Source organism: Doryrhamphus excisus, unplaced genomic scaffold, assembly GCF_030265055.1.
Source record: "Doryrhamphus excisus isolate RoL2022-K1 unplaced genomic scaffold, RoL_Dexc_1.0 HiC_scaffold_24, whole genome shotgun sequence".
Taxonomy (NCBI): domain Eukaryota; kingdom Metazoa; phylum Chordata; class Actinopteri; order Syngnathiformes; family Syngnathidae; genus Doryrhamphus; species Doryrhamphus excisus.
Genome location: NW_026652242.1, coordinates 2,035,001 through 2,046,545, shown reverse-complemented (window position 1 = coordinate 2,046,545; position 11,545 = coordinate 2,035,001). Strand labels below are relative to the sequence as shown.

Sequence of the window (11,545 nt, the reverse complement as noted above, 5' to 3'; positions counted from 1 at the left end):
CCATCATGGACATGCCCCTGACTTGTTTCCTGACCAAGACAAGTGCTTTGAGTCAGACGACGAGAACACTTCCGTTCAGGTGTAAGCACAATTTCTGACATAGATGACCTGCTAGGTGAAAACCGAGAGGAGAGCCTAGGAGGGACTGCAAACAGATAAATGTGGGATAAACAGGAGGGAAATGTTAGAATAAAATGTAAATTCAATTATTATAGTGTTAAGTTATCACCCTTATATCCGTTTGCTTAGACCAGGGGTGCTCATTAAGTCGATCGCGATCTACCGGTCGATCGCGGGTCGATCGCGACGTGACATTAAAAAAATATCATCCTCGCATCAATGCCGTCACTTGATTGATATACAGGGCAGCCATTCAGATGACAACTGAATGTTGCCCTTCGGGCGACCAATCAAATCAAACAACGTCTCTAAGTGCAGCAGAATTTACGATGTCAGCCTATCATCCATCCCCGTTACTTGATTGACATACAGGACAACCAGTCAGATGACAACTGAATTTTGACCTTTAGGTCACCGCTCATGCGTAAACAGCGATGCAAAGTGCTAAGCTAGTCGGCGAATTGCGTCAGATTTCAAGCCCTCGCTAAAGTTTATGGTCACTAAAATGAGTGAAGGAGCTGGACCAAGTAAAAAGGCAAAAACATATCACTTCCATACGGAATGGGAGGTGGACTTTTTTTTCACAATGTCTTTTTCGAAGTGCGTTTGCCTCATATGCCATTCTACCATCGCAGTACCAAAGAAGGGAAATGTGGAGTAATGTGGAGGTAATTACAAAAAATGTTAATTGTTAATTATGTGTGTTTTGCAATATTGGCTCATTTGGTTATGTAAGGTACATCAACATACATTGTACGTACAAATAATCCTCAATACATTTGAAAATAAATAGATGTTTTGCATTTTCTTAGCTGACCGCTTGATCCACAGCCATCTGGACGCCTTTTCTGCTGCGTCAGTGATGTTCTTGATGGCTCTTTTGTTATGCTGACCCTTCACTCCCAGCATCTTGAGTGCTCTAATGAGAGACTGGCCTACAAGATCTCTGCACCCGACCTCGATGGGGTTGCATCGGGTCCTCCATCCTCTGCTTCGGCATTCGTCTGCCAGCTCCTCATACTTGGCCCTCTTCCTCTCAAAGGCCTCCTCCATCCGGTCTTCCCAGGGAACAGTCAACTCCAGCAGGACCACTTGCCGAGTTGTTTCTGACACCAGGACCATGTCTGGCCTGAGAGTGGTCACTGCGATGTTCTCTGGGAATTTGAGCTGTCTCCCTAGGTCGACTTTCAGCTGCCAGTCTCGGGCTGTTGCCAGCAGCCCCCCTGCTTGACTCCGGCACTGCTTCGGCTTCTCCCCAGCCCTAACAAAGACAATGGACTGCCTTGTTGGTTGATGGTATTTACTGGTGGAGATTCCTGTGCTGATGGCCTCTGCAATGACCCGCAGTACTTGGTCATGGCGCCAGCGGTAGCGCCCGTCCCCCAGTGCCCTTGGGCAGCAGCTGAGGATGTGTTCCAGTGATCCAGGACTCCGGCAAAGAGGGCAGAGATGATTCTCCGCCAAGCCCCAGCAAAAGAGGTTGGACGGACTTGGGAGCACATCGTACACCGACCGGATGAGGAACTCAATCCGGTGTGGCTCAGATCGCCATAGCTCTGTCCACGATATCTTCCGGTCAGCTGCCTCCTCCCATCAGGTCCATGCTCCCTGCTGCCGCATCCCTACTGTCCTAGTACAGCGGGCTTCCTCTACCCCTGCTCGGACTTCCTCCTGGATCAGCTGACGCCTTTCCTTTCCCTGGGCCTTGGTGAAGTGAGGTCTTTGGTTGCTGCCAAGGCCTGCCCGTCCGGAAGCCACTGTACCTACCAGCTCACTCGTCGTAAGCGGGACTCAGCCTGGTCTCCCGCCTCATGAGCTTTCCATTTCCTGCCAGTTCGTACTTCTATGCCAGCCGAGGAGACTTTGATGTCATTAGAGTCCCTATACAGCAGCACCTCTCTTGCTCGGTTGACCATAAACTCCTCCATCAGACTACTGAAGGGCAGTTTCAGCTTGTTGCTCCTCCCGTACAAGGCGATGGTGCTGAGGCTTCGCGGTAAGCCCAACCACCTCCGCAGGAAACAGCTGACCTTCCTCTCGAAGCCCTTGACGGTGGTCAGTGGCACATTGTAGACCAGCAGCGGCCGGAGTAGGCGTGGCAGGATGCCGTGTTGGTAGATCCAGGCTTTAAACTTGCCTGGTAATCCTGACTTATCCACTGCGGTCAGCCAGGTTCCCAACTCCTCTGATGTCGCTTGGAGTGCTCTGGTGTCCTTCAAGGTACAGTCACAGATCTTGCCCAGGCTCTTAACTGGCTTCTCCCCCACCGATGGAATCTGGGTGCCTCCGACTGAGAAGCGAAACTGTTCTGTGACTTTCCCTTTCTTCACCACCAGAGACCTGGATTTGGCTGGCTTGAAGTTCATCCGGGCCCAGCTAATGAGACGCCCCAAGCCTTGAAGGATCCATCTACAGCCCGGGACTGATGTTGTAGTCACTGTCAGATCATCCATAAACGCTCTGATGGGGGGCTGCTGCATACCAGAGCGGGTGAGTGGACCTCTGCACTCCACCTCTGCTGACTTCACCAGCATATTCATGGCCAAGGCAAACAGTATCACTGAAATGGTGCATCCCGTGATAATGCCCTTCTCTAGCCGATGAAATGCAGATTTCTTTTTTCCGGAAGTGACTCTCAAACTGAAGCAGCTGTAATAGTCCAGTATGAGGTCCTTGATCTTGCCTGGAATGTGGTGTCTGTCAAGCGAGGTTTCCACCAGTTTGTGTGGGATAGACCCGTAGGCATTGGCAAGGTCAAGCCACAGGACTGCCAGGTCTCCTTTGCCTTCCCGTGCCTCCCGGATCAGCTGGGTGATGACTCCCGTATGCTCGATACAACCTGGCACCTTTGGGACAATAGTCTTGAGTGTTTTGAAGCAGCATTCCAAGACGCTGACCAGCTACTCCCAACACCACTAATCTTGCAGGTGCCTGGGAATGTCAGCAGCAACCTTGAATAAGTTTCATCATGCAAAATGTGCCAAGATAAGAACACATGCACAAAAAGTAATTATTCTCACATACACACACACACACACACATAGACAACAAGTACAGCTTGTGCAACTGCTTGCTTCCCCCTCCCCTTAGAGTTGCACGACCATGTATTAGGGACCTCCTAAAGAAAATAAAAAGAGAGGAGCATGAATGGCATACTCAGAGTGGAGCGGCATGTCACTGGGTATGTTGTTTCACTCTCCTCGCTGCGAGTAACTTTGAATTTTGTTGTCTGTCTCTTCTGTATTTAAGTGTTTTTACAAGTGTCCCAGGAGTTTGAACCTGACAGGGACTCTCAATTCACACATGTGTTGGACTTTGGACTCCGTCCCTTGTATGACCATTTTTCCCCATTGACAAACTGTTTTTGTGTTGGTGCCAGATGCACAGCTGGCACTGTGGCTAAGCTGGTCAAAGTGCCTGTCTAGTAAACAGGAGATCCTGGGTTCAAATCCCAGTGCCTGGGTGCTTGGTCAGTGAAACTTTGGCAGCTGATTTCTGAACCATGTACATCTTTTTGTCACTTGCCCTTCAAGAACGAATTGACGTTGCATCCACAGCTGACATGATTGTTGTGGATCCCATTACGCCAGAAGGTGCTTGAGTATGACATTGTGATGTTTTGTCATTCAGCGCCACTTTGCAGAGGCTCATCCACTTGACAGTTGAATCTTTTTTCTCTTACAGTGTGTCCCCACGTGGCATTGGTGGTTCAGTGGTAGAATTCTCACTTGCCAAGCGGGGGCCGCGCGCGTGTTGTTGACATTTGCTGCCAGCCAATCAGGATGCGACACAGACGTCAGACAAGCAAAGAGACTCGCCTGCCACGCGGGCATGATTACCATTACCATTACCATCTATCAGGGATGGCAACTGAATTAAGAATCAATGCCAGAAACCTGCCACAGGATTTCAGATAATGTTTTGATGCAGACTGGTCATGATGCCTCTGAAGTTCACCAAAGCAGACCTGACTTAAAGTGACTACACTTCCAAAGTTCCCAGTGATGACTGAACCTCTCGCCCCTTGTTTCCCTGAGAAACTCATATCTTCTATTTAATTATTGAGAATTGTGTTTACCCACAGTCCTGGAAGATCGCAAAGGTGCTAGGTCGAAAAGGTTTACTTAAACAAGTTATTCCTTGTGTGCTGTTGTAGTCTCTGTCACGCAATTGGTCAGCGCGTTTGGCTGTTAACTGAGAGGTTGGTGGTTTGAGCCCACCCAGGGACTCTCAATTCACACGTGTTGGACTTTGGACTCCCTCCCTTGTATGAACATTTTTCCCCATTGGCGAACTGTTTTTGTGTTGGTGCCAGATGCACAGCTGGCACTGTGGCTAAGCTGGTCAAAGTGCCTGTCTCGCACTGTATCTTCAATTTAATTATTGAGAATGGCGTTTACCCACAGTCCTGGAACATCGCAAAGGTGCTTGGTCGAAACGATTTACTTCAACAAGTTATTCCTTGTGTGCACGGTCATCTCCTTGGCCTTCTCGGTGTTGAGGATGAAGGAGCAGAAATCTTCTGGCATAGTGTACTTGACCACAGAAGGAGGACCAACTGAGCTATCCAGGCCTTTGTAGAATGAGGACAACTCACAAACTAAAATCTTCTGGCATACTGTGCTTGACCTTGCAGAGAGGAGAGCTTCTTCTCTGGCTCTGAACAAAGGCGGTCGCATCTTTCCCCTCTCCTCCCTATTCCTTATCTTCCCTGCTTTGTTGTCCCTTGGTACTTAATGGAAACGATGTGAGGTGCCTGGCTTTTAACTAGCTGTGGAAAGACTTGTGTAGCCCCTAACACTAACCACGTGTCTTCCTCCCATGCACATGTTGCCAGCTGATCCTTGACATCAGCAACATTTTGGTTCTAGGACAATGGGGTCACCTGCCCCCATTGGTCTTTTCCAAGCAGTCACGGTGGCCGAGAGGTTAAGGCGTTGGACTTGAAATCCAATGGGGTTTGTCTGTGACGCTTTGGTTGGGCATTTGTTGCTGCCATGCTGTTTACCTTGTGGTGGAGTACTGTTGGTTATGAGGGCCGGGGTGTTGTCGACGGGGGCTTTTGTTGTTCTTTCACGGTCCGCATTCTCTACACTGGTGGTCTAAATTTTGGGTAGAGGATAATGGGGTCCACTGTCCCCATTGATCTGCTTCTTGCAGTCTCGGTGGCCGAGAGGTTTGTTGCCACTCTGCTTTGACATGCTGTTTTCTTTACCTCTCCCCGGTCTTTCAGCGGCCCTGTCAAGGGTGTTTCACCGGTGGGTGGTGTGATGTTGGATATGGGGGCCAGTGGGTGTTGCCTTTTTGTTGTTCCTGGAGCACATAAAGAAGAGTGGCCAGTACGGGGGGTTGAACCCATGACCTTGGCGTTATTAGCACCACACGCTGACCAACTGAGCTAACCGGGATAACGGCAGAGAGCATGGTCATACGTGTGGCTAAAAGTTTGCTAAAAAGTTTACAGTCAGAGTTTAAAAGGGTGATCGGTCTCCAGTTTTTCAAGTCGGTCTTGTCTTTAGTTTTGTAAAGGAGTGTCACTATCCCCACTCTAAAACTGTCAGGTAGTCGGCTACTTTGGTCAAATTCATTAAAAACAGTGAGTAAGTCTGGTGCTAAAATGTCCCAAAAAGTTAAATAAAATTCCAAGGGAAGTCCATCCTCCCCGGGGGACTTCCCTTTCTTAAAAGCCCTGATACATTTATTTAACTCTTCGTGACTAAAATCCTGTGTTAAAACTATGTTTTCATCCACTGTTTTTTCCATAAAATCTAGTGCTCTTGAGATGGCCTCTGGGTTTGTATTTTTGATTTCATATAGTTCTTGGTAGAAGAATTCTACCGTTTCAATTATCTCATTTTTTGTGATAGTGGGGGACTGCGTCCGCGCTCTCCCCTGATCCCGTGTTTAAAACAAGAGGCAGGTGCAGCGCCGTGCCGAGCTCCTTGGCTTGCGAGTGCAGCCGGACTCGAGCAAGAAACGACCAGGCCAGCACTGCCAACGCTTGCTGGAAAGGTCTGCCCGTCCGCGGGAGACAACCAACCAACCAGCCGAGAGGCCGATCTGCTCTCAGTCAGGAAACCTCAATGAAAAACGGCAACCAGGCAGAGAAAGGGGCGTCGGCCAAGCGCCTCCACTTTACCAGCACACCGGAACCACTGGCCACAGTGGACCAGGTGGCCGTCAGAAACAACCGTCCAACTCAAGCGGAAGCGGCTCAAATTGCTGTTGTCGCTCTCAGCGGCCTTCCCAGCCGCAGAGGCAACTGCTTCGGATCTTTATGTCCAAGGAAGGCAAGCAGCGACACCCAAGATGGAAGCCACAACATTGTGGTTCATGGTAAACCTACCCGCACAGGCCAGCTCCTGCACTTTGAGTCCCTTCGCCCACTGGAACCCGAGCCAGAAGCGCAAACAAGAGAGCAGAAAATACCGGGTCACTCACTCACCGAGGGTGGCAGACGCACAATTTACAGGCTCTGACCGCCTGTGGCTATCCCACGTGTTTTTTTTTTTTTTTTCCTTTTTTTGTCATAGCCAACACACAAAGGGCCACCAAACCCGACCCTGAGAAGCCAAATGGAAGACGGAAAAGCCCCTTATGCCACTGGTTTGTGGAGGAAACTTGGAAGGCCTCCACCAGACAAGATCATCGTGTCAGATTCCATCCAGCAGTTGATCAATGCGACACTCACAGGGCCCCGGGAAGCGCGCACGAAACCTGAGCATCAGGAGCCGGTGGGAGACTGCAGGAGGCAAGGCTGACAAAAAGTGGCTGACACCCTCTGGAGACCGGCTGCTGCGAGGGAAACGGGGTCCACGGAGTGCGCAGACACAGTGCCCCGCTACCACGAGCCATTTCCTCTGCAGAATTACTGCTCAGGGGGCACCAAACGTGAGCACGTTCAGTGCATTTCTTTCAGCATCATCCACCAGATGCACCCTGCCAGAGTCTGCTGTTGCTGTTTATACAAGAAGGAGAAGTGCACCGTTCCTGGAAGCGCTGCAATACCAGGTCGATGCGTGGAGCGGATGGCGCAAGCCCCAATCGCAGCTCCCTGTTCCAAAAAGCAATTTAATATTTAGTCCCCTGTTAAGATATGCCTTTATTCGTCCCTCAGTGGGGAAATTTGTATATCTGTTGGGGGACGTATCAGATATTAAACTGATAAGAACAGATACTACACTTGATCTTAGCCAAAAGGCCGAGAAGCGATGCCGATGGGCGCTCGTAGGGGAGGAGGGCACTTCCGGCATGACAAGCTAAAGGACCGGTTGCACGCATGTTCGAATAAAATGTAGACGGAACAAACATAGCGTCAGTTATCACCCTTATATCCATTCGCTTAGACAATAGAAAGTGTTTGAATGTGCTGAAGAAGAAATGTGCCCGTGACCCTGATCAGAGACCCCCAGCGAGCCCCAGGTCCTGGAGGTGCCTGGAAGCGCCAACAGCGACCCTGCAGATGTTCACGTTAATTCTGCAAGAATGTGTCAAGAAAAGAACTCGTAAAACAATGAAAGTAATTACTCTCACAGACACACACACACACACATAGACAAACAAACACAGCTTGTACAACTGCCTCCCCCCAGTGTTGCACGACCATGCCGTAGGGGACCCCTGAAAGAGAATAAAACGAGAGGGGCGTGAACTGCATATTCACAGTGGAGCGGCATGCCACTGGGTATGTGGTTTCACTGTCCTAGCTGCGAGTAACTTTGAATATTTTTGTCTGTCTCTTCTGTATTTCTGCATTTAAGTGTTTTTTTTTACAAGTGTCACAGGAGTTTGAACCTGACAACCCACTGACTCATGACGACCTCGCATGTCTACACGTGTCAGGGTTAAACATATTGGCCTCTCATGTTACATGGTGTGACTAGGCACGTGGAGTTGTTGTACAATCTGACAGTCCTTTGCTGCCACATCATTCCAGTCGAGGATAATGGACATGACCAGGAAAATGCCAGCTGTGGGATTTCAAGCAGTGCCTTCTGAGAGAAAAGAGTTTTAATCTGGCGCTTGAGACCAATCATCCACACAACCTAAAACAGTGCCCTGATCAGGAAAAAACTGTGACCTTGTGAGGTTTGCCGACAACGTACAGTTTTGGGGGCACTCTTGGTGTCAAGACATCACTGATGGTGGCGATCCATGGGAAGTCATCAGACCAAAATCGTGTCAGAGGATTCATGGGAATTCATGTGAGATCCCCCAAAACCTTGAGCTGCAATACCACTCACGAGTTGACAAGTCTCATGGTTGCTTTTGGCAAACATTTTCCATTGCATTTCGACTGATATACAACGGCATAATCGGTGAGGTTCTACGTTTGTGACAATTTGTTGTGGCCGAGTGGTTAAGGCGATGGATTAGAAATCCATTAGGGTTTCCCCGCACATCAAATCCTGCCGACAACGCACAGTTTTGGGGGCACTCGTGGTGTCAAGACACCTGAGCAAATAGGTCAGCCAGAAGGACCACGATGGACCATCCTAAATCCCACTAAGTTGTGAGCTGGAAGGACCACAGTGGGTCATCCTGAATATCACTAAATTGGCAAGCAGTTGTCCTTGCAATTTAACCACTGGTCTTTCGGGGCAGTCATGGTGTCAGGACACCTGTGACCACGATGGATCATCCGAAATCCCACTAAGTAGTTGTGAGCCCGAAGGGCCACAATGGGTCTTCCTAAATAAAGCTAACACAGGTTCAAACTAACCGGTTCAAATTCTGCCGACAACGTGCAGTTTTGGGGGCATTTGTGGTGTCAGGACGTCTGTGACATTTCAACTGAAAAACAACGGTATAATCGGCGAAGTTCTTTGCAAGTTGTTGTGGCCGAGTGGTTAAGGCGATGGACTAGAAATCCATTGGGGTTTCCCCGAGCAGGTTCAAATCCTGCCGACAACGTACAGTTTTGGGGGCACTCGTGGTGCCAAGACTTCACTGACGGTGGCGATCCATGGCAAATCCTCAGACCAAAAACATGTCAGGGGATCCATGAAATCCTTTTCAGTCATGGTGTAAGGACGCCTGTTACAATAGAGATCTAGGTGAAATTGCCTGCACTGGAAAAAGCAGTGCGACCACCTTCGCAGCTGAAATAGCTCAGTTGGGAGAGCGTTAGACTGAAGATCTAAAGGTCCCTGGTTCAATCCCGGGTTTCAGCACAGTCCCTCTTTACGTCCTGACTTGGCAAATAGTTTGAGAAGGCCTTTGCTGAAAGGACCTTCTCACATGAACTCTGACTCTCTTGAGCACTGACTTCTTTTGAAGGGCTCAGCCGTGTTGTACAATCTGACAGTCCTTTGCTGCCACATCATTCCAGTCGAGGATAATGGACATGACCAGGAAAATGCCAGCTGTGGGATTTCAAGCAGTGCCTTCTGAGAGAAAAGAGTCTTAATCTGGCGCTTGAGACCAATCATCCACACAACCTAAAACAGTGCCCTGATCAGGAAAAAACTGTGACCTTGTGAGGTTTGCCGACAACGTACAGTTTTGGGGGCACTCTTGGTGTCAAGACATCACTGATGGTGGCGATCCATGGGAAGTCATCAGACCAAAATCGTGTCAGAGGATTCATGGGAATTCATGTGAGATCCCCCAAAACCGTGAGCTGCAATACCACTCACGAGTTGACAAGTCTCATGGTTGCTTTTGGCAAACATTCTCCATTGCATTTCGACTGATATACAACGGCATAATCTGTGAGGTTCTACGTTTGTGACAATTTGTTGTGGCCGAGTGGTTAAGGCGATGGATTAGAAATCCTTTGGGGTTTCCCGGCACATCAAATCCTGCCGACAACGCACAGTTTTGGGGGCACTCGTGGTGTCATGACACCTGAGCAAATAGGTCAGCCTGAAGGACCATGATGGACCATCCTAAATCCCACTAAGTCGTGAGCTGGAAGGACCACAGTGGGTCATCCTGAATATCACTAAATTGGCAAGCAGTTGTCCTTGCAATTTAACCACTGGTCTTTCGGGGCAGTCATGGTGTCAGGACGCCTGTGACCACGATGGATCATCCGAAATCCCACTAAGTAGTTGTGAGCCCGAAGGGCCACAATGGGTCTTCCTAAATAAAGCTAACACAGGTTCAAACTAACCGGTTCAAATTCTGCCGACAACGTGCAGTTTTGGGGGCACTTGTGGTGTCAGGACGTCTGTGACAATGGAGATCCAGGTGAAATTGCCTGTATCTTCATGGTTGCTGACTGAATTGGCAGTTTCCCTTGCATTTCAACTGAAAAACAACGGTATAATCGGCAAAGTTCTTTGCAAGTTGTTGTGGCCGAGTTTTTAAGGCGATGGACTAGAAATCCATTGGGGTTTCCCCGCGCATCAAATCCTGCCGACAACGTACAGTTTTGGGGGCACTCTTGGTGTCAAGACATCACTGATGGTGGCGATCCATGGGAAGTCATCAGACCAAAATCGTGTCAGAGGATTCATGGGAATTCATGTGAGATCCCCCAAAACCGTGAGCTGCAATACCACTCACGAGTTGACAAGTCCCATGGTTGCTTTTGGCAAACATTTTCCATTGCATTTCGACTGATATACAACGGCATAATCTGTGAGGTTCTACGTTTGTGACAATTTGTTGTGGCCGAGTGGTTAAGGCGATGGATTAGAAATCCTTTGGGGTTTCCCGGCACATCAAATCCTGCCGACAACGCACAGTTTTGGGGGCACTCGTGGTGTCAAGACACCTGAGCAAATAGGTCAGCCAGAAGGACCACGATGGACCATCCTAAATCCCACTAAGTCGTGAGCTGGAAGGACCACAATGGGTCATCCTGAATATCACTAAATTGGCAAGCAGTTGTCCTTGCAATTTAACCACTAGTCTTTCGGGGCAGTCATGGTGTCAGGATGCCTGTGACCACGATGGATCATCCGAAATCCCACTAAGTAGTTGTGAGCCCGAAGGGCCACAATGGGTCTTCCTAAATAAAGCTAACACAGGTTCAAACTAACCGGTTCAAATTCTGCCGACAACGTGCAGTTTTGGGGGCATTTGTGGTGTCAGGACGTCTGTGACAATGGAGATCCAGGTGAAATTGCCTGGGTCTTCATGGTTGCTGACTGAATTGGCAGTTTCCCTTGCATTTCAACTGAAAAACAACGGTATAATCGGCGAAGTTCTTTGCAAGTTGTTGTGGCCGAGTGGTTAAGGCGATGGACTAGAAATCCATTGGGGTTTCCCCGCGCAGGTTCAAATCCTGCCGACAACGTACAGTTTTGGGGGCACTCGTGGTGCCAAGACTTCACTGACGGTGGCGATCCATGGCAAATCCTCAGACCAAAAACATGTCAGGGGATCCATGAAATCCTTTTCAGTCATGGTGTAAGGACGCCTGTTACAACAGAGATCTAGGTGAAATTGCCTGCACTGGAAAAAGCAGTGCGAC

At 49.1% G+C, this 11,545-nt stretch overlaps 2 non-coding genes and 2 pseudogenes across 2 annotated transcripts; 2 read left to right on the top strand and 2 right to left on the bottom strand.

The window, feature by feature from the left end:
• Positions 1-518: 518 nt before the first annotated feature.
• Positions 519-5,544, bottom strand: LOC131111087 (uncharacterized; annotated as a pseudogene).
• Positions 5,545-7,094: 1,550 nt separating this feature from the next.
• On the bottom strand, positions 7,095-7,333 carry LOC131111133 (U2 spliceosomal RNA; annotated as a pseudogene).
• A 1,887-nt stretch (positions 7,334-9,220) lies between these two features.
• Positions 9,221-9,293, top strand: trnaf-gaa (transfer RNA phenylalanine (anticodon GAA)). The gene has a single exon. It is a non-coding gene; the product is annotated as a tRNA-Phe (tRNA).
• A 1,993-nt stretch (positions 9,294-11,286) lies between these two features.
• trnas-aga (transfer RNA serine (anticodon AGA)) lies at positions 11,287-11,368 on the top strand. The gene has a single exon. It is a non-coding gene; the product is annotated as a tRNA-Ser (tRNA).
• Positions 11,369-11,545: the final 177 nt, after the last annotated feature.